This window comes from Hyperolius riggenbachi, chromosome 1, assembly GCF_040937935.1.
Source record: "Hyperolius riggenbachi isolate aHypRig1 chromosome 1, aHypRig1.pri, whole genome shotgun sequence".
Classification (NCBI taxonomy): domain Eukaryota; kingdom Metazoa; phylum Chordata; class Amphibia; order Anura; family Hyperoliidae; genus Hyperolius; species Hyperolius riggenbachi.
In genome coordinates, this window is record NC_090646.1 from 487,311,924 (window position 1) to 487,335,212 (window position 23,289).

General features: G+C 44.3%; 1 pseudogene; it reads right to left on the bottom strand.

Annotated features, from left to right (window-relative positions):
* Window positions 1–1,672: 1,672 nt before the first annotated feature.
* On the bottom strand, window positions 1,673–9,156 carry LOC137531946 (protein lifeguard 2-like; annotated as a pseudogene).
* Window positions 9,157–23,289: the final 14,133 nt, after the last annotated feature.

Below are 23,289 nucleotides of genomic sequence, written 5' to 3' on the forward strand. Positions count from 1 at the left end.
CACCCCCCAAAATGCGAGGACAGTAAACACACCCCACAAATGACCCCATTTTGGAAAAAAGACACTTCAAGGTATTCAGAGAGGGGCATGGTGAGTCCGTGGCAGATTTCTTTTTTTTTTTTTTGTCGCAAGTTAGAAGAAATGGAAACTTTTTTTTTTCTTTTTTTTTTGTCACAAAGTGTCATTTTCCGCTTACTTGTGACAAAAAATAATATCTTCTATGAACTCACTATGCCTCTCAGTGAATACTTTGGGATGTCTTCTTTTCAAAATGGGGTCATTTGGGGGGTATTTATACTATCCTAGTATTCTAGCCCCTCATGAAACATGACAGGTGGTCAGAAAAGGCAGAGATGCTGGAAAATGGGAAAATTCACTTTTTGCACCATAGTTTGTAAACGCTATAACTTTTACCCAAACCAATAAATATACACTGAATGGGTTTTTTTTAATCAAAAACATGTTTGTCCACATTTTTTGCGCTGCATGTATACAGAAATTTTACTTTATTTGAAAAATGTCAGCACAGAAAGTTAAAAAAATCATTCAATCAATCAAAGCTGCAGTGGTCTTAGTGGAAAAAAAGTGCCTGGTCCTTAAGGGGGGGTAAAGCCCACGGTCCTCAAGTGGTTAAGTTCCCCAAAGCTGTTCCATGCTCTGTACACACACTGCTGCTACATGCAAAGTCAGCTGTAGCCAGGAAAGAAAGGGGGTGGGGCTGCACATAGTGTAGGCAGCAGTACTGTGCTCTGAGCTGCAGGATGCCTGCAGACATTCTGGTGTCTCAACTTATGCCTTTCTCCAGACACTGCACCAGCCCTGGTCTGAGGGGGGATTCTGGGCAGCTGGAATCCCCCCCACCCCCCCCCCACCCTGAATTTGCTTATGAAACTAATATATTTTACAGTGTATTTTCACCTGGGTTCACTTTAAGTATGTGTTTTCCTACTTTTTAGATTGTAGGCTTGATGAGTCATCACCCATAAATACTAGGCAATTCCACAAGAACAGCTGGTACACTGCCGACCCATGGATGTAACTGGCATTAGATTACCAACCTGCGGTACTGTATACCCATTTGCCTTCTCCTCTGCACAGCCATGAAAGGTGTGATGTCATTAAAGCTTTATTGGCACAATACACAGGTTATATCCTTGTTGGCACTGAAGTGTCCATCTCCTATTCTCCACTCTCTGTGAAGTGAATGGAGTTTGTAACTGGAAGTAGAATTCACAAGTCTCTGTGAGGTAAAGCAGTCATCATATCAGTGGTAGCAAATTCTGGCAGACCAAATAAGGAGCTGGCAGCAGTGAAGGTTCACCAGGCATCAGCAATATGCACCCTGGCTATTTGTATTGCATTCCTATGCATAGTTTTATCCAAGACCTTATTTCTACCTTCCCTCTTGCTTTATTCAGAACACCATTAGTAACATACTGTATAACAAAGTATCTGTACACAGATTTTGTATCCATTACAACATAATGAATACCCTCCAAATGATAGCAGAGTAATATAAGTAGGTCAGCCTTGGTTTAGGCAGCCAAGCCAAGAATGCGTGTGTGTGTGTGTATGTATATACAAAGTGTCTGGTATGTTTAACTGGTTGCAGGATATTCAAACTATAAAAGGAAGTGGTGATCAGAAAACTTTTTTTTTTAATGGCCAAACGTTAATGGAGCAAAAATGAGATGTAGATTATATCCAGAGATATGTTGAGGGCTCTGAAGATATACTGTTCAGGACTGACGGTATATTGCCACTCTAACACATCACTGTGGTCGCCGCTCTTCTGCTACACCCATTATTAAGGGAGTCTTCTGAAACGCCGATGTCTGGGTAACTTTGAGCGAGACAGTGCCTCATCTCATATTGGTTGCTGGTTGCATCTACTGTATATGCTTTCTACATAACCTGCATAACTGAGAGGGTTTTATCCCCTCCCTGCACCTGGACTCTGATCAGTGTTGTGTGCAATACTGGACTTTCCTGCTCAAATGCCCCCTTGCAATTTTGGTTGTGCATTTCCAATGTATTGCATATTGTATCTCCTGTTAGCTGCATATTTTTGCATGTGATCATTGTTCAGTTAATTACACCCATGTTTGAGCTCTTGTACATTTGTATATATAATTGGTATGTAATCAGGTTACCAATAAACCTTGATACTTAAACAAGAATATATACATACTTAATTTGTATTCTAAAGCATGATGTGCGTGTCTTATTGTATTATATTGATTTAGTTCATTGTGACACAGCATCCATTTAGTGTTTACTGCTCTATACTAGCCCATTGGAGCTGAGGTGTGCAATACCTAACATTGTCTACCGGTGTATTTCCAGCTTCCTATCAATATGTGTACGTCGTATGCCAAGAACAGGGTGAATACTTCAGCGCCTAGTGCTGCATAGATTGCATGAAGCCATGGCACATATTGGAAGGGGATAAGGATGACAAGAAAGAGACCACTGGAGAGCAACAGCATTACAAGTACAAAGAGAAGACCATGACAAGAAGTAAAGTCCACCTTGCTTGGGAAGCTGAACACAGTGACCAAAAGGCAGATAAGCACAGTAATTCCGAGACACAGGATCATGGGTGTGGTATTTGTCCAGTAACATATGACATGGAAAGTGTAAAAATGGAGAGCAGAATAAAGTTCCATTGGGAGTATCTCCTTGGTCCACTGCAGCAGGCCAGAACCAAGAACTTGTGAAGAAAACAGCATAAGCGGTCCAATACAGTACCAGCCTGGGTTTTATTGGACAAATTCCTTAACTGGGACACAGAAGTTAAGAAGAACCCTCAAGGTGGCCACACACCATACAGTTTTTAAAAAAATATCTGTTCAATTCAAGAATAGCAATACATTTTTCTGACTGATTGTAACATTTCAAAAATGATTGGAAACTGAGAAAATTGCTAGGGTGTATACATTAATAAATTGACAATCTAATACACACCATACAATTTTTAGAAAAACTGAAGAAAAACTGAAAAAAACCTGGAAATCGATCCGATTTTTTTAGTCAAATGAAAAAAAGCTTTTGATTTTTTTCGGGACATCCGATCATATTCATCGAATTGCCGTAAAATCGGATCATTTTATTGTATCGTGTGTGGACACCTTTAACTGTACCACGCCAGCGACAATTTTGCTCATTTCACTCATCTAAACACACTTCACATTAAAGATTTCAGTTTGTTTCACATACTCAAAGTGTATGCAAAGAACTATAGCGAAGGCAAGTGATGAAGCAGTCACCCAATCTCCTATCACAAATGTTTTTGGTCATCAGGTCTCAATTTTTTAAGACAAAATCCAATATTGATTCCTTCAGCTACAATGCTTCAAAACACCTAGTAGTAGTAGGTGTACACTATCTGGAAAGTGCCCTGAGGTAATGTGGGTCGTGGTCAGTAGATCAACCAAGGCATACAGAGTAGTAATAGACGATCACTCCATAATTCAGCAAGTCTTTATTGCTGCTAATGTTACATAATTCAATGTTTCAAGGCAACAAAGTGCCTCTTTATCAAGGAGCACAAATGCAGAACGTGCACACCAGGGAAAGTCTGGATCTGTTGGCACAGAGGAGCCCAATCTGTGTGCACAGATGATACATTCCTGCTGCTGACGCTCATCTGTGCCAATGAATCCAGGCTCTCCCTGGTGCACATGTTCTGCATTTGTATTCCTTGATAAAGAGGCACTCCGTTGCCTCGAAATCGAGGATTATGTAACACTGGCAGCAATAAAGACTTGTGGAATGAGTAATGGTCTATATTTACTCTGCTTCAGAACATCTAACCATATGTTTAAAACAGGATCTTTAGTTCAGAAAAGTTGCACAAAAAGTTAATATTTGTTCATTGCTTAAAAAGATACAAGATGATTTATTTAGAACTGTGCCTTCAAATGGGTTTTTATAAATCATTGTGCATCTGTTTTTAGTTTCATCCAGTCAGCATTTAGAGACACCAACATTAATACATTTAGTCATTGCAGCACTGGTTTCTCCATTATCAGGTGATCCGGTAGTTATTTTATGGTCTGCTTTAGTCATACAATGAAATACTTTTGTAAAAAAAATAAAAAAAATCAACCAGTTTATGACCTGCATGTAACAGAGTGTTTTGTGTCTATGGCAAAAGAGGTCATGCGGGAATGCATGAAGATAACTGCTGATGACGTGCTTAAACTCATCCTAATAACGAGCAGGAAATGGGACACCTAACATCAGCAATAAGTTATCTTTTTTGTTACTGAATGTGTTCAGCCCGTACTACGCATAGGGGAACATGTATAACAGGTATATCAACAGTGGGAAGACCTCAACAGCAAGAGAGCACCCTGTAAGACCAGGGTTACATGTGTCTGATTCCCAAGTAAGAAATATGGACGAGTCTGTGCAAGTATAGCCTTGCATGGATAAGGCCTCTTTTCTACAGGCGGCTGAACTGAAGTACCTTACGGCTACAATTACATTGCAGCAAAATGGTAGCATTTGGTAGCGCCATGCCTTTTACGTGGTGGCATTACCCGGCTGCCAAAACTGGTCTCATGTCGCATCTGAGGATGGCAACCCAGATGGAACTCTATTGCCTGTCCACCACCCGTACCAAGTATTACCAATCGCCTGGCTGGTGAACAGCAGCAGCTTACAGGTGGTGTATTCACCGCCTTTAGCTGCCTGTGGAAAAGAGGCCTTAGAGATTACTTGGTATTTTCTATAAATGTAACAGTTTCTCCTTACATAAGGGAATATGATGTATCTCATAACTATGTAGCCTTCCCAAGGGACAGGAGACCATACAGTTCTGTGATTGCATAGGACTTTCACTACTTCTGATCCAGGGCTCCACTAAAGTTAATGAAACGTTGCATCGCTACTTTAGGATACCCTCCTACCCTGGTTTGGGGCCTCCAGCAACCCCTCTGCTCTCCTGTCCTGGGCATTCTGTCTCCTTCTGGACAGCGTAACCATCTGCTCTGCCACTTTCTCCAGTGTGCCCTCATGCACGCATGCGAGGCAGGTCACTGAATTTTCACCCAGTCGGATGCACAGCTAAAGGATTGGTGCCAGGCTATTTAAGCCCTGATTAGTGTACTCAGTGATGTTTGCTCTACACAACTCTTGTTTGTGTTACTGATTATGCTCTGACAGCTGTCAGTCTAGACTTCAACCTGTGACCTTGTCCCTGCGAGTTCATGTTCCTGAGCTTTACCTGTAACCTTGACCTTGCTTTTCCAGCTGCCAATCCTGACCTTGGCCCGTGACCTACAAACCTCCTTGCCCTGGCCTCAGTATGTGATCTTTACTCTGTTTTGCTTCTCTTTTTGCATACTGCAAGGTTTGCCATGTTGTGGTTTATTTTCTTTTCCAGTGGGGTAACTCTGTTCTTTGCCACCTGGTAGCCACTTGCTGCAATATAGCCCATCGTCCATTGCTAGACTGTGGAGACTACTTAGACTCCACACCTAGGGAAGTCCACGTCTTCCACCAGTGATAGGATCAAAAGGCACTTGAAGGTCAGGACAGGCGAGTAACTAGCGAGGAGCAGTACCTTTGATAATAGGGGGCCCAGAGTTCTGGGGGGCCCCAACCACTAACTTTCCTGTCTTCCAATACAGGGGACCATGCTTCAGATCAGGTGTTTTTGTGGTACTTTTGGACCAATCACACGACTGATACTACAGAGAATTCCTGGGTCTTGTGATTAGCCTAAAATCTCTGTGGTATTCTTATTACTGTGATAAAATTCTGCATTTTCTGATTGGTCCTTTACTTCCGAGTCAACTCAAAAATATTTGGCCAATTAGAGAATGCAGAAAAAAAATGACAAAAAAAAAGACTCCTCAGAACTCGGAAATCTGCAGAATTGGTAATCGGCATTGGCGGTAATCGGAAATTTCCGCAGAATCGGAAGTGGGCATTTCCGCCCATCCCTAGTTAGAGCCCACAAAGTGGCAAGGTGTTTTAATGTTTTGTTTTCTGTACAAATTGTAAATATTTGTAAATAGCCTGCGCAGCACAAATAAACTTGGTGTTGGTGAAAGATAAAGACTGTTTTGTATCAAACTTGCTTGCACCGTGCTGGTCCCAGAAGGCAAAACACCTGCTACCTATCCCCGTGTCACAATACAAACATCATTAGAAGGATGCTGCTACTGGATACTTCACAAAGGTGAAAAAGGGAGCAGTGGAGCAGCCAATCAGGTTTTATTTTGTTACATTAATCAAGGTTTTTGACTGGTTGCACTTTGCCAGTGCCTCATATCAACTTTTGTTTTCTTTGCACCTGTCTTCATTAATCAACATATTTGCTTAAATCAAGAATATTGACACACCAACAGCTATTTAAGTATTTGACTTTGACAGATTTAACTGCATAGACTGCATAGCTGCTTAGAAGGGACACCCTAAGGGTCAGCTAAATGCAGTCCAACAGCAGTCTGCTTCAGCACTGAACTGACATTTACATGACACATACAGCACAATTACTAGTCACTGCATTTTACACATGAATTTCTGGAACATTTAAAATCTCAGGAACTAAATTTCTTTACGTTAATAGAAATACATTTAATTTGTAAGGATCAATGGTAAAAATTGTAAAAATTATTTAAAGAGAACCTGAGGTGTGTTTAAAGAATGTTATCTGCATACAGAGGCTGGATCTGCCTATACAGTCCAGCCTCTGTTGCTATCCCAAACCCCACTAAGGTCCCCCTGCACTCTGCAATCCCTCATAAATCACAGCCGTGCTGTGAGGCTGTGTTTACATCTGTAGTGTCAGTCTCAGCTGCTTCCCCGCCTCCTGCATAGCTCCGGTCCCTGCCCCCCGTCCCTTCCCTCCAATCAGCAGGGAGGTAAGGGATGCAGGCGGGGACCGGAGTTCTGCAGGAGGCGGGGAGAGCAGCAGACTGACACTATAGAGATAAACACAGCCAGCTCTGACAAGCTGTTTGTCAGCAGCGTGGCTGTGATTTATGAGGGATTGCAGAGTGCAGGGGGACCTTAGTGGGGTTTGGGATAGCAACAGAGGCTGGGCTGTATAGGCAGATCCAGCCTCTGTATGTAGATAATATTCTTCAAACCCACCTCGGGTTCTCTTTAAGATTGCTTGGTTTTTTTGTGTTTGTTTTTGGCATGTGCCTATAAAACAAAAAAACACTCTACTTGTTACAGAAACTGATAGGAGTTTCGACATTTGCTGTAGGGCACTGGATTGGTCCAGTTGTTAACAAATACTTCTGTCCTGTGCAGCTGATTAGTCCTCTTCCTCTATCAAAGTGGTAATTTTCAGTCTCATGGCCACAGCACTTTGGAGAATAGAGTACTTTTTCTATGATTTCAGAGCACTTTGAGCACACTGTCAGTTTATGACATTTTTAGCAGGCTGCAGACAGCAATTGGAAAATTGTATACTCACCTTCGGTAATTTTCCTTTCCTGGTGTTTCTCCATGGCAGCATAATAGTGGGCAGGACTTTTTTCCATTAGTATGCTGCCATGGAAAACACCAGGGAGATTGCAAAATTGTATACTCACCTTCGGTAATTTTCCTTTCCTGGTGTTTCTCCATGGCAGCATACTAAAAAAAAAGAAACAAAACAATAAGAAATCTAGAGCAACACCACACTATATTCATGGACTTTATTAACAAAAGTATAGTTTCATACATGTTTGTATGAGTTTTGTCAGACAACCTGAACTGCTCACAGCTCAGCAATGTAGAGACAGTGAGGCTATGTTCACAGTGGTTGATGTGTTTCCTGTGCCAGCAAGAATGCAATGGATCGGGAAAGCGGCACTGTACATTATCTGCACGTTGTGTCGTATACAGTGAAGCATACAGTCAATGAAAGGTATGCTTCACAGACACTGTTAACCACTCTGCGACTGCCTAACGCCAATTGGAGGCCTCAGAGTGGCTCCCCAGGACAGTCTAATGCCGAGTGGTGTCAAGTCCTGGGGGCTGAGATTAGCGGGGAATGTGCTCAGTACACTCTGTAAACAGCCAGCCAGCCGCAGTCAGTGCTGGCAGGCTGTAAATAAAAAAGTGATTGGAGAATGCTGTACGGAGGACAGCTCCGTCACTGAGCTGTCCCCAGGAGAGGCTCACAATCTGATCCCTCTCATAGGCTGATGCCTATGAGAGACACTCACAGGGATTGGATCTCGGGGGGGGGGGGGGGGGGATCAATTACAAAGAAAATAAACATTTTTATTACAACACCAAGATGTCGTCTATGTACCTGTGCCACACCAAAATATGGCACAGGTATACCGACAAGTCATCGTCCAAAAAAATATCATGCTCCCAGACCCCCGGGTACAGGTTTGCATACGACGGGGCACATGTCGTCCCCATCGCCGCGCCCTGCACCTGGAGTAACCTTTGGCCATCAAATGCAAAAATTTTATTATTTAACAAAAAATCCAATAGTTGTAACAGAAAAGAATTGTGCGCAGCATCCTGTACCCCCAATTCACAAAGGAAGTTGGCCACTGCCTGAACACCGGGACCATGGGGAATGCTGGAATAGAGCGACTCGACATCAAGGGAAACCAATAGAGTCCCAGCCGGGACTTGTATACCATCAAGGATACATAAAAGATGTGTAGTATCTTTGATATACGATGGGAGACCCTGCACATGCGGCTGCAAGTGTTTGTCCACATATATATTAGCCCTTTCAGTTAAAGAGCCCCTTCCCAATACAATCGGGCATCCAGGTGGATTTGTAAGGCGTTTGTGCACTTTTGGAAGTGCATAGAAAGTCGGTAGTACAGGGTCTTACACCTTCAGATACTGTGCAATATTCTCATCAATTATATTTTTCCTCAATGCAGTATCTATGATGAGAAAAAGTTTAGGTTGACAGTAGTCAACCCTCGATGCCGAGACCCTCGTATAGCACTCCCCTTGGTCCAGAAAGTCTAGGCACATGGCCCTGTAGTCTACAGTAGACATGATGACGACATTGCACCCCTTGTTGAAGGGCTTTACCTTCCAATCACGTCGTCTAGAAATTGTGCCCAGAGCCTCACACTTATCCTGCCCCAAATTCGACATTCCCTCATCTCCTATCTCAAGACTGGCAATATCTCTTTCCACAGCCCTGATGAAACAGCGTAGGCCCATGTTACTTGATATGGGTGGAAAAAGACTTGAACGATTATAAAATTGTTTATTAATCATAGTATACCTAGGATCCAGGGCAACAGGGGGTGCACCCCCACTAGCATCAGCATCATCCTCAAAATAAGCCTCACCATTTTCAGATAACAAAAAATTAAGATCTTCCAAAGCCTCCTAATCTTTTTGTGTCAAAGGGGGTAATGTTATCAAAGGTCTAGATACCACTCTATTACGCAACGTAGATTGGAAAAAAAGTTTTCTGCAAAACAAATGCAGATCAACGATAAATTCAAACCGATCGAGTTGTTGTGGTGGACAAAAACCTAGACCTCGTTCCAAAAGTCTCATGACCGCTTCAGGGATTATTTCACCTGTAAAGTTAATTAACCATCAAGCACCCGATGTTTCTACTGTAACAGGCACCAACAGGCTCTAAAAAAGAAGCAGCAGAAGATGACAATGGCAGGGCAGGTGCACCCCCAGTTGCCCCTACACTCTCCTCTGTTGCCTGAGTACATTTTGGTTTATTTTTCGCACTTTTTGGTGCTTTTTTAGGATTTTCTTTATCCTTATCCTGGAGGCGGGTAGGGTATCTTCGTCTAACTGTGCTATTGTTGTTACTTGAGGCTGAAGTGGCAGAAACGCTGCATTACGATGCCGCAGCCATTATATCCCAGCTATATTATAACGGTGGCAATGACAACTGAGTTCCGTGCGCTGATCAGGAGCTGAAATTGGCTCTGGACCATTTGATCACAGTGAGCCAATCACAGGGATGACAAAGTAAAAATAGAAAAAAAAAGCTCTGCTCCTTACGGGGCCAGAGCAGCGGCGTCCCCAAGAGGTTAATGATAATCAGGACTCCAGTTAAGAAAGCCAGACAAATAAAAGAGTACATTTGCCAAGCTGCCTGAAATGTTACTGTGAGGGCTGGGAGTCTGGGACCCACTACAGACGCTTTGCGGCAATGGCAAAACACCCGGGATGTGCTAAATTGTGGCTGTGCGATTTGGCTACTAGAACCACTGATACGATCGCTCTATGATTGCTCACAAAATGTTGCAAACAGGGTTTTGCGAACACTGGTAGTGGGACCACCCCCATAGGGATCCACTGGCATAGTGCTTTACAGATCAGCAAGTGCTGCCAAAGCACTCCTATTGGGTCCCAGCTCTTAAAGTGTGACATGATAAATATGGGTACATATAATACCAGGCTTACTTAGAGTCTGCCTGTATTATTTTTTTTCATTGCAAGGGTTACTAAACAAGTGTTTTTGAGTACTTGCAAATAAGGGCCCTTTTCCTCTATCTGCAATCCGGTTCAAAAAGTGGATAGCAGCCATGTTGCCAATCACGGTGCTTCTTTTCCACTAGGGTGCTTGGTTTTTCACCCAAACGCAATAAGCGGCATGCACAATTCTCAGTGTGATCGCATTTTGTTCCCGGCGGCTGCACAGCGCAATTGCAGCATGTGGAAAAAGCAGCTTGTACAATCGTAAACGCATTGTGATTGCGCTTGCAATTGCACTTACTAGTGGAGAAGGGCCCTCGAGCAGTCAAACTCCAGTTGAATGTTGAAGGAAAACCGCAGCTAGAGAAATAAGGGAATGTTTAAGAGCTAATTATTTACCTTTGTGGGAACCAGGGGCGTCGCTAGCCCTATTTTGGGGGCACGTGCCCCCAATCTGTCCTGGGGTGCCCCGGATCTCTTACCCAGGGGTGCCCGGCACTGCCTGCTGTCCCCTCTTGGCCGCCGCTGCCCCTCCCCCCCGGCTGTCCCCGCGGCCAGAGCGTCAGACCTCGATCAGCGGCGACCAGATAGAGCGGGCGCTAGGACCTAGCGTACACCGCTGATATGCGGAAGTGACATCACTTCCGCATATACAGCGTGGTGCGTCCGGCGCCCGCTCTATCTGGTCGGGTCGCCCGCTGATCGAGGTCTGCTGGCTGCGAGGTAAGGGGGGTCGCTGTCACTCACTACCTAACGGGGGGCGCCTGTCACTCACTAACGGGGGTCCCTGTCACTCACTATCTAAAGGGGGTCCCTGTCACTCACTATCTAAAGGGGGTCCCTGTCACTCACTATCTAAAGAGGGTCCCTGTCACTCACTATCTAAAGGGGGTCCCTGTCACTCACTATCTAAAGGGGGTCCCTGTCACTCACTAACGGGGGTCCCTGTCACTAACTATCTAATGGGGGTCCCTGTCACTCACTATCTAAAGGGGGTCCCTGTCACTCACTATCTAATGGGGGTCCCTGTCACTCACTATCTAAAGAGGGTCCCAGTCACTCACTATCTAAAGGGGGTCCCTGCCACTCACTATCTAACGGGGGTCCCTGTCGCTCACTATCTAACGGGGGTCCCTGTCGCTCACTATCTAATGGGGGTCCCTGTCGCTCACTATCTAACGGGGGTCCCTGTCACTATCTAACTGGGGTCCCTGTCACTCACTATCTTACTGGGGTCCCTGTCACTCACTAACTGGGGTCCATGTCACTCACTATCTAACTGGGGTCCCTGTCACTCACTATCTAACTGGGGTCCCTGTTACTCACTATCTAACTGGGGTCCCTGTCACTCACTATCTAACTGGTGTCCCTGTCACTCACTACCTAATAGGGGTCCCTGTCACTCACTATCTAACTGAAGGCGCCTGTCACTCACTATCTAATGGGGGTCCCTGTCACTCACTACCTAACCTGGGGGGCTACCATATTAAGGGGGCATTCTGCCTATTTAGGTGAAATGCTGTCTATTTATGTGCCTCATGACTGCTGAATTTGTCTTGTTGGGAGCCTCATGATTTGTTGGAGGCCTCATGATTGCTGAATTTGTCTTGTTGGGGGTTTCATGATTTGTTGGGGGCCTCATGATTGCTGAATTTGTCTTGTTGGGGGCCTCATGATTGCTGAATTTGTCTTGTTGGGGGCCTCACGATTGCTGAATTTATCATGTTGGGGGCCTCACGATTGCTGAATTTGTCATGTCGGGGGCCTCACAATTGCTGAATTTGTCATGTCGGGGGCCTCACCATTGCTGAATTTGTCATGTCGGGGGCCTCATGATTGCTGAATTTGTCATGTCGGGGGCCTCATGATTGCTGAATTTGTCTTGTTGGGGGTCACATGATTGCTAACTGCGAGACTATGGGAAAAGCTGAATCCTTATCATATGAGACAATAGCATTAAACCTACTTTTTTAGTTTTTTAAAACAGAAAATAAAACTGGGAGGTTCTAAAAAATTGAATACATTTTTCAGGAGTAGGATGGATGAAATTGTTTATTTTCACAGTTTATTTTCAACTTGGATTTTCCATAATGTTAATGTATGAGTTAAAACGTTTGTACAGTATTTAGTTTAAATTGCTGTTGCCACTTTGCGATAGATAAGTGACTTCTGGGTTGCAGTTTGGGCACTCGGCCACCAAAAGGTTCGCCACCACTGTCCTAATCTAATGTCCCACCATTGCTAGGTTCATGTAAATTTGTCCCCATCCATTACCACACCTACATTCTGGTCCATGGCCCACCCATTTTTCGGTGCGGCGCGATAAGCGCGCCGCATAACGTGATCCTCATATTTTTCGGCACGCTAGCTGCAGTCTGCTGAATTCTGCTGCCTACAGTATGTACAGTATACGCTGTTCTCTAGTGCCTGCACTGTGTGCTGATCTACCTCTAGTGTGTACAGTGTAAGGTGTTACTCTGTGCCTTTACTGATTGTTAACCAGCTATATTGTATGCTGATCCCTGCTACTTTCAGTATGTACAGTATTAGCTGTAAAGCCTGGTACACGCATACAATTTTGATTAGCCAATTTTAGCTCTGTTCATCAAATTCATTGTCTGTTGGCCCACTTACTGCACGGCGGTGGTAAAATTGGTCAGTGATTGACCAATCAAAATTGTATGTGCGTATACATCTTTGATCTATGCCTATACTGATTGTAAATTACTTAAATAAAGGACAGGGGGCTCCATCCAATATTTTGATGGGCAGGCCCGTTATCTGTAGCTTACACCGCTGCTAAGTTCATGTACATTTGGCCCCACCCATGGCCAAGCCCACTCACTTCATGGCCAAGCCCATTTTTTTCCATATACCTCTCCACCTAGTGCCCCCGATCTCCAAGGACCCTAGAAACGCCCCTGGTGGGAACTGAAAATGCTGAACACGATAGTTCTATGCCCTGAAACATGCCACATATTGTTTAAAGTAAATGTGTGCACTCAGTTATTTAATTTCTGTATCTTCCTGCAGTTCCTAAAATAAATCTAGACAAAAAAATCAGGTGTACATGTTTATTTCATGAAAACTAGCAGGGGAAAAAAAGATAAGAAACAGAGCACAGATAGAGCACAGGGAAAGATGATCACAAGGGAAAGGCCCAGAAATCCAAAGCAAAGTATAGATTACTGAACTGGAAACAATCTGGTGACAAATAACAAACAAGAGGATTTCCTGCTATTGCTGAATGTCTTATTCCTGTAATATTTTATATTTGGCATGATTCCGGTACGCTTGTGTTGCCGTGATAACCCGGAGAAGTCACTGTGCCGAAGCTCAATGTCTGTCAGATGAACACAGCAGATTACCACTGAGCATCCCCCATTGAAGTGTGCAGGGATAATATTGAGCTGACTGCTGGACATCTATGGGGAAGCCCCAATCCTGGAGTAAAATAACAAGTAAAAGCTTTACAAAAAAAAAGAAAAAGTGTTCTTTTCTTGCTTTTAGATGGTCTAGTGGAGCACAAAAAGCAATTGAAATGGAGTGCTCTATATGTAATGTATCTTACTGCAGTGTTTCTCAACATTTTATTGGTATGTACCCTTTTGAAAACCCTATACTTACCAAGTACCCCCTAGTATAGTAAACATTATCACAATTACCCCTTGACAAATGTATATTTAATCATAGTACATAATAATTGGTTCAAAATAATTTCCAAGCATTTACTATTTCTTTTAATTAGCTAAAACACCTAATTTGGTGTTTAAATAAGATTTATCATTTTCTAAAACTCTAAATTTGTTGTTCTTGGTTAAGTATATCAAGCCTCAGTACCCCCTGGAACCATCAGAAGTACCCCCTGGGGTACACGTACCACATGTTGAGAACCTAGGTCTTACTGCATGTTTAAAGTGAAACTCCACTGTCATTTAAAGAAACAATATAACATTCATCAGTGGTGCACAAGCGAATTCGGTATATTACCATTTCCACTTGCTACCACCTGTGACCTCCTAAAATGATCAGGAATTTCCAATCTAATTTCTTTGCAACCACGGCATGTTGGCAGCAGTGCTCTCTATGTAGAAAATATTGTAAACATTGCAGTGCAAACAACTTGAACATATTTTGGCTACAGCGCAAGACACTATCAAATGTAAGGCTTTGTTCACAGTAAAACCTGCATTGCATTCCCTATAAAAAACAGAAAAACAACACCATGGAATGAACAAGTCGCACTACACGTTATGCGAACTTTAGGTTGCATACAGTGAAGCATACAATGAAAAGTATGCTTTTACTGTAATGCACTGAATGCAGTATAGAGCCGCGTTATGCGGCTCTTGATGCGTCCGTGATGCGTAGTTTTTGACGCATACTATCGAACGAAAACGGCGCATGCGGCAAATAAAAAAAAAAAAACAGTACTGAGCATGTGCAAACATCTGAACGCAGCCACATACGAGTATTACGCACAGCATGCTGCACTTTCATAGAACGTGCAGCGTTACACTGTAACGCAACGTGGGCACTGTGAACAGCCCATTGATTTTTCAGTGCTGTGAGTTAGGCTGCGTTACAGGCTGCTGTAACATGCGCCTGAAACGTCACACTCTGAAAGCAGCCTTAAGGGAACCCCAAGGTGAGAGGGAAATGGAGGCTGCCATATTTATTTCCTTTTATTATTATTGATTTATAAAGTGCCAACATATTACGTGGTGCTGTACAAAGTAAGTAACGAACATGGGGTACATAATAATACAGACAATGGTGTAAACAATATACAAAATAAATAATTGGTGACAAAATACAAAACGATACAAAATACAGAATACAAAATACAGAAGTGGTAATGACAATGATAAAAGTAACATAATGAATACATTTATAATTATTTCCAAGACACAAAAGGGGGAGAGAGCCCTGCCCTAGCGAGCTTACAATCTAAAGGAATAGGGGGGGGGGGGGGACAAGAAGGTGGGGTGGTATACAATATACATGCAGAGGCAGTGTCTTAGGATATCTAATAGGAGTGCAGCTTGGCCTCAGGACAAAGGGGAAGTAGCCTAAGGTAGAGCATATGCTTTTCAGAACAAGTGTAAACAATGCCAGTTGCTTGGCAGCCCTGTTTATCTTCTGGCATACGTAATGTCTGAGTAAAAACCCTGGAACAAGCATACAGCTAATCCAGTAAAAGCTGAGTCAGCCGAGCCAGAGTACCTGATCTGCTGCATGCTTGTTCAGGGTCTATGGTAGAAAGTATTAGAGACACAGGATCAGGAGGAAAGCCAGACACCTGGTATTGTTTAAAAGGAAATAAAATATGGCAGCCTCCATATACCTCTCACCTTGGGCTCCCTTTAAGGAACCTCCATAAAGTTGAACCACTGTGAACTTAGCCTAAAGCGATACAATAAAATGATTTGATTTCACGACAAATCGATAAAAACGATCGGTTGTCTGGAAACATCAAAAGCTTTCTCCATACGAGCAAGAAATCCTATTTCCTGTATTTCCCATTTTTTTTAGATACATATCAATACTAGAGTACTAGATTTATCTGATCAATTTTTCTGAAAATTGAATGAGGTAGGGTAGGTTGTCAATTTCTTAAAAACCCAGGTAATTTTCTATAATTTTTTTTCCATAACTGGGGGAAAATTGAACGTACGTATGGGGTATATTGGTGAAATTTTATAAATGTTACAGTCAACCAGAAAAATTGATTGTAAACCTTGAATTGAAAAGAAATTAAAAATATTCTATGGTGTGTAAATACCTTCACACCATACAATCTTGGTTGTTCAAACTTGCCACTTTCATGTAGTATTAAAGCTTATCAAAACAATCATTTGAAAGTACTTTAAATCTATTGGCCCTTGCACTACATAGATGTGGTAAATCTATACAACCAAGATTGTATGGTGTGTGGAGAGCCGCTCAAAACATCTCTCATGTGTACTGGCACATTGCCATGAAAGGAGATTTCACACCAGAGCACTCTATACACATCCCGTTGTGACAGAATCGCGACACGATGGTGAGGAAAAGTGGCACTGGACGTTAGGAGTGCATTATGACGCATATAGTGCAGAATATTGCACATTGAAAGTATGCTCCACAGCCACTGTAAAAGCACCAATTGTCTAGTAATCCCATGAAACCTGTTGCGTTGCAAAGCTGATGCACCAATGTGAACGTACCATAGAAATAAAACACTATTTATAGTGACCCAGAGACAAGCGTTATTAAAGTCCCATAAGCACAGATGCGTCCCTCGCCATCCTCCCACGTGCCTCCCTTAATCCTCCCGTGATCAGCTCCTGGCATTCGCTCAGTCGGGCCCAGTCTGACTCAGGGCTGGTGCACACCAGAGTGGTTCTGGAGCATTTTAAAAAACGCTAGCTGTTTGAAAACTGCTTAAGTAATGTATTTCAATGGGTTGGTGCACACCAGAGTGGTTCGTTTTTTCCACAAACGCAAACTTGGGGGCTGCAGCATTTTTTAGATTTCTGAGGCATTTCTGCCTCAATGTTAAAGTATAGGAAAGTGGAAAACCGCTCTGAAAAACGCTAGATCAGAGCGGTTTTCCAGGCGTTTTTGTTACAGAAGCTGTTCAGTAACTGCTTTACTACTGTAACAATATATGAAATCTGCTACACAAAAACGCTCCAAAAAATGCTAGGCATGTTTAGAAAACCTCTCTAAACATGCCTAGAATCGCTCTGAAATCACTTTTCTGCTTGTGAGCTACTTTAAGGGCCCTTTTCCACCAGCGCAAAAATGCAAACCGCTAGCGATTTTACAATCGCTACGGTTTGCTTTTTAACATAGGAATCGCGGTAGGTCATTTCCACTACCGCGATTCATTTTTGCCAGGAACGCGAACGCGCGGCGGAGCGATATTTGCCGCGATTTTGCTATGCAGTGCATAGCATAGCAAAATCGCAGCCGCGAACGTCGGGGAATCGCCGGTAATTGCGATTCAGCAATCGCTAGCGTTCAGCGTGAACGCTAGCGATTGCTAGTGGAAAAGGGCCCTAAAGGGACACGGAGCAGTGCAGAAACTATGGAAAGATGCATATAATTTTAAAGCTCTCTTTCTCCTCTTTTCAATGATATATAAACCGCCACCCTACGCCTTTTAGTTTTCTCTATTTTCGCGATTGAAATTGCTGCAGCCGCGATGGGCTGTGGTTTAGGTGTCGCCAGAAAGAGGAGAAAGAGAGCTTTAAAATGATATACATCTTTCCACAGTTACATTGTATTACACAGGACGACTTTTTCTGCTAAATGGAGCTGCTGACTTTGAGAAAAACATAACAAGTTAAACATAACAAGTTAAAGTGATCTACCTATGTACAATTTTAGGAGCACACTTATATATATATACAGTGGAGGAAATAATTATTTGACCCCTCACTGATTTTGTAAGTTTGTCCAATGACAAAGAAATGAAAAGTCTCAGAACAGTATCATTTCAATGGTAGGTTTATTTTAACAGTGGCAGATAGCACATCAAAAGGAAAATCGAAAAAATAACCTTAAAGGGAAGGTCCAAGCAAAAAAAAAAAATGAGTTTCACTTACCTGGGGCTTCTACCAGCCCCATGTAGCCATCCTGTGCCCTTGTAGTCACTCACTGCTGCTCCAGTCCCCCGCTGGCAGCTTTCTGACCTCGGAGGTCAGGGCCACATTGCATACGTTTTTACGCACCTCAGCTAGTGCAGGAACAAAAATTTACGCGTTGCACCACTAACACGTAAAAATGTATGTGTTAATGTTTCTGCACTAGCGGGAATGTGTAAAAATGTACGCAATTCGGCCCTGACCTCCGAGGTCAGAAAGCTGCCAGCGGGGGACTGGAGCAGCAGTGAGTGGCTACGAGGGCACAGGATGGCTGCATGGGGCTGGTAGAAGCCCCAGGTAAGTGAAACTCATTTTTTTTTTTTTGCTTGGACCTTCCCTTTAAATAAAAGATAGCAACTGATTTGCATTCCATTGAGTGAAATAAGTTTTTGAACCCCTACCAACCATTAAGAGTTCTGGCTCCCACAGAGTAGTTAGACACTTCTACTCAATTAGTCACCCTCATTAAGGACACCTGTCTTAACTAGTCACCTGTATAAAAGACACCTGTCCACAGAATCAATCAATCAAGCAGACTCCAAACTCTCCAACATGGGAAAGACCAAAGAGCTGTCCAAGGATGTCAGAGACAAAATTGTAGACCTGCACAAGGCTGGAATGGGCTACAAAACCATTAGCAAGAAGCTGGGAGAGAAGGTGACAACTGTTGGTGCGATTGTTCGAAAATGGAAGGAGCACAAAATGACCATCAATCGACCTCGCTCTGGGGCTCCACGCAAAATCTCACCTCGTGGGGTGTCAATGGTTCTGAGAAAGGTGAAAAAGCATCCTAGAACTACACGGGAGGAGTTAGTGAATGACCTCAAATTAGCAGGGACCACAGTCACCAAGAAAACCATTGGAAACACATTACACCGCAATGTATTAAAATCCTGCAGGGCTCGCAAGGTCCCCCTGCTCAAGAAGGCACATGTGCAGGCCCGTCTGAAGTTTGCCAATGAACACCTGAATGATTCTGTGAGTGACTGGGAGAAGGTGCTGTGGTCTGATGAGACCAAAATAGAGCTCTTTGGCATTAACTCAACTCGCTGTGTTTGGAGGAAGAAAAATGCTGCCTATGACACCCAAAACACCGTCCCCACCGTCAAGCATGGGGGTGGAAACATTTTTGCTTTGGGGGTGTTTTTCTGCTAAGGGCGCAGGACAACCTAATCGCATTAATGGGAAAATGGACAGAGCCATGTATCGTGAAATCCTGAACGACAACCTCCTTCCCTCTGCCAGGAAACTGAAAATGGGTCGTGGATGGGTGTTCCAGCACGACAATGACCCAAAACATACAGCAAAGGTAACAAAGGAGTGGCTCAAGAAGAAGCACATTAAGGTCATGGAGTGGCCTAGTCAGTCTCTGGACCTTAATAGAGTTGGGCCGAACGGTTCGCCTGCAAACGGTTCCATGCGAACTTCCGTGGTTCGCGTTCGCGTCCCGCAGGCGAACCTTTACGGAAGTTCGGTTCGCCCCATAATGCACATGGAGGGTCAACTTTGACCCTCTACATCACAGTCAGCAGGCCCAGTGTAGCCAATTAGGCTACACTAGCCCCTGGAGCCCCACCCCCCTTATATAAGGCAGGCAGCGGCGGCCATTACGGTCACTCGTGTGCCTGCATTAGTGAGAGTAGGGCGAGCTGCTGCAGACTGTCTCTCATAGGAAAAGATTAGTTAGGCTTAGCTTGTTCATGGCTGCATACCTGTTCTGTGAAGTTGTGAACCCACCACTGCATACCTGTACTGTGAACCCACCACTGCATACCTGTTCAGTGAACCCAACACTGCATACCTGTTCTGTGAACCCACCACTGCATACCTGTACTGTGAACCCACCACTGCATACCTGTTCAGTGAACCCACCACTGCATACCTGTTCAGTGAACCCACCACTGCATACCTGTTCAGTGAACCTGCCACTGCATACCTGTTCTGTGAACCCACCACTGCATACCTGTTCAGTGAACCCACCACTGCATACCTGTACTGTGAACCCACCACTGCATACCTGTTCAGTGAACCCAACACTGCATACCTGTTCTGTGAACCCACCACTGCATACCTGTTCAGTGAACCCACCACTGCATACCTGTTCAGTGAACCCACCACTGCATACCTGTTCAGTGAACCCACCACTGCATACCTGTTCTGTGAACCCACCACTGCATCCCTGTTGTGTTCAGTGAACCTGCCACTGCATACCTGTTCTGTTCAGTGGACCCGCCACTGTATACCTGTTCAGTGAACCCGCCACTGCATACCTGTTGTGTTCAGTGAACCTGCCACTGCATACCTGTTCTGTAAACCCGCCACTGCATACCTGTTCTGTTCAGTGAACCCGCCACTGCATACCTGTTGTGTTCAGTGAACCCGCCACTGTATACCTGTACTGTTCAGTGAACCCGCCACTGCATACCTGTACTGTTCAGTGAACCCGCCACTGCATACCTGTTGTGTTCAGTGAACCCGCCACTGCATACCTGTTCTGTTCAGTGGACCCGCCACTGTATACCTGTTCTGTTCAGTGAACATGCCACTGTATACCTGTTCAGTGAACCCGCCACTGCATACCTGTTCTGTTCAGTGAACCTGCCACTGCATACCTGTTCTGTGAACCCGCCACTGTATACCTGTACTGTTCAGTGAACCCGCCACTGCATACCTGTTCTGTTCAGTGAACCCGCCACTGCATACCTGTTCTGTTCAGTGAACCCGCCACTGCATACCTGTTCTCGCCATGGTGCGCACCAGTCCAGCACGGCCGTCACTACACAAACAGCTGTTTGCGGTGCGTTACACGGTGAGTTTGGTGTGTCAGTGTGAAGCAGTACCTTAATTACACTACCTGATTGATGTATACACATGCAAGATGTTTTAAAGCACTTTAGGCCTGTCATTTAGCATTCAATGTGATTTCTGCCCTTAAAACGCTGCTTTGCGTCAAATCCAGATTTTTCCCGGGTACTTTTGGCGTGTATCCCACTCCGCCATGCCCCCCTCCAGGTGTTAGACCCCTTGAAACATCTTTTCCATCACTTTTGTGGCCAGCATAATTTTTTTTTTTTCAAAGTTCGCATCCCCATTGAAGTCTATTGCGGTTCGCGAACTTTAACACGAACCGAACGTTACGCGAAAGTTCGCGAACCCGGTTCGCGAACCTAAAATCGGAGGTTCGGCCCAACTCTAGACCTTAATCCAATAGAAAACCTATGGAGGGAGCTCAAGCTCAGAGTTGCACAGAGACAGCCTCGAAACCTTAGGGATTTAGAGATGATGTGCAAAGAGGAGTGGACCAACATTCCTCCTAAAATGTGTGCAAACTTGGTCATCAATTACAAGAAACGTTTGACCTCTGTGCTTGCAAACAAGGGTTTTTCCACTAAGTATTAAGTCTTTTATTGTTAGAGGGTTCAAAAACTTATTTCACTCAATGAAATGCAAATCAGTTGCTATCTTTTATTTAAGGTTATTTTTTTCGATTTTCCTTTTGATGTGCTATCTGCCACTGTTAAAATAAACCTACCATTGAAATGATACTGTTCTGAGACTTTTCATTTCTTTGTCATTGGACAAACTTACAAAATCAGTGAGGGGTCAAATAATTATTTCCTCCACTGTATATAGAACGTATATATAGAATGGAAAATGTAGTGGGGTCGGGATCTACCATGAAGTCCTTTGCGATCTACCGGTAGATCGTGATCTACCTTATGGCCAGTTGGGCACCCCTGTGCTAGAGTTATTTGGTGTGCACTGGCCCTCAGTGACATCAGCCGGGGTCTTCTGCGCTTGCCCAGAAGGTCCGCGCATGCACAGAATGCCCCCTGCTGACGTCACTGAGTCGAATACCGGAGCTGATTGCCGTTTAACGGAGGCACTCAGGAGGACGGCGAGGGACTCAGACGTGCTTATAGGGCTGGAGGAAGCCGCGGGTAAGTAAAAAATCTTTAATAATGCTCATCTTTGGTACACTTTAAGCTTGTTATAGAGAGCTATAGAACTATATAAAACGTAGCTTTTAATAAACAATGAAAACTTCAGGTACGGCCTGTATTGCCTATATGGTTTTATTAACATGTGAGATAAGAGGTAGAAATATGTCAGAACACCCTATTAGGATTGGTATAGCCTCAGTATTAGCAGGATGTTGTCTACCCCTTTAAATCACATAAAATTGAACGCATATTCATACACAACACCACCATCCACCTAGCCTGACATGTATTCTCTGTTTGACAACTACCATAGAAATAACACAGAGATATAAACTGCATCATTTTGCAATGCAATTATATTGTCCGCTGCGGTGGAACAGAAGGACGTAGTGTGAAAGAAGTCTTAGGCCCCGTTCACACTTGCGGTTTTGTCAAAACCGCACCGGATGTCCGGACCGCACCGGAGCCGGACCGGACCTGATCCGTACGGTTCCTATCCGGATCCGGTCCGGATCCGGTCCGTTTGCATCCGGTTTCCGTGCGGTGTGAACACGGTTGCGGTCCGGATCCGGTTTCTTAAGGAGATACCATCCTGTAAATACCTGGGGTCTGGGAGGTCAGCAGAAGGGTCTGGGGTCATTGTTGGAGACAGGTGGACGTGTGGAGACCATCCGTGGATACAGAGACTGCAGTTGGGACCATGGATCCAGGCATTTTTTACTCGTAAACCTGGGAATTCTCTCCTTCCTGTTGTTCGCCTCCTCGTTATCAGACATGTTGCTGCCAAAACGAGCTCCAGCATGAAATCGCTGCTGCCCCACTCTTTGAACGCTGGGCCCATGTGGTCCCCATCCAAAATGCATAGGAAGTGGGGTAGAACGTCCGGTTTTTGTAGCCAGTGTGTTGTGCGCTCTCCAGCTCTCATTGCTTTGTATTGGCCGGATGGTGCAGTCCGGCTCCGCTCCGGATACGGCTGCCGGAGGAGCCGGACCAAAAAATAGCGCATGTTGGAACGGACGCCGGAGTCCGGATCCGGTCCGGATCCGGTCCGGCTCCGGTCCGGCAGAACGGACGCATGTGAACGGACGCATAGGCTTTCATTGCTATTGCCGTGCGTCCGTTCCGTCCGTTCTGCAAGCGGTCCGGCTCCGGCACGGCGATTCCGGACGGCCACCGCTAATGTGAACCGACACTTAGGGATCTTTAAATATGGGGTTTTGAAAACCACAGTATACTGTACCTAAATATAACAGGCAAGCTCACCAAAACTTATCTTCAGGACTAACGTCCTTTTAAATGCTATGACCTGGCAGAAAGTCACTACT